Here is a 626-nt window from a genome sequence, read left to right on the forward strand (position 1 = left end):
AACAGTACATTGTGAAAAATGCTGTCATTATTCTCTTACATATCTGTGCATAAAATTAGAGGCATATAATTACATTTTAAATGTAATAAATATATTTACAATTTAAAATAAATATTATTATTTTAAATATTGAGTAATTAATTTTTAATTACAACTAAAACAAACGCTTGTCTTTAAAAAAGGTCTGTAACATTTCATAAAGTTTATTGAGTTGGAACACGTGATGTTTCGGTTGGCGAGCTTCAGAAAAGGTCACGTGATTTCCGGTTAGGGAACATAGGGACCATCGATGCTCACTGGTTTTTGCGTTGCATTGTGGGAATTTTTAGGGAACGAACGTTCCAGTGCACTGAACAGATTTTGCGATTGAGAAAGCCCTTAAAATGGCCGACTCCCTGATCAGTGCCCTGACTACTGAACAAGGGAGCTGATTGAGACACACGCAAAGTCTTCATGATCACTAGAAAATCACAGGTGGGTAAGCTTGATTAGGGTTGGACCTAAACTCTGTAGTGCTCTGGCCCTCCAGGGTAAGATTTGGGGAACCCTGGTTTACAGTATAAAATGATAAACATAAGACATTTGAGCTAATCAAATGAGACCCTGTTCTTGTTTGCTTCAGCACT

This window comes from Paramisgurnus dabryanus, chromosome 5 (assembly GCF_030506205.2).
Source record: "Paramisgurnus dabryanus chromosome 5, PD_genome_1.1, whole genome shotgun sequence".
Lineage (NCBI taxonomy): Eukaryota > Metazoa > Chordata > Actinopteri > Cypriniformes > Cobitidae > Paramisgurnus > Paramisgurnus dabryanus.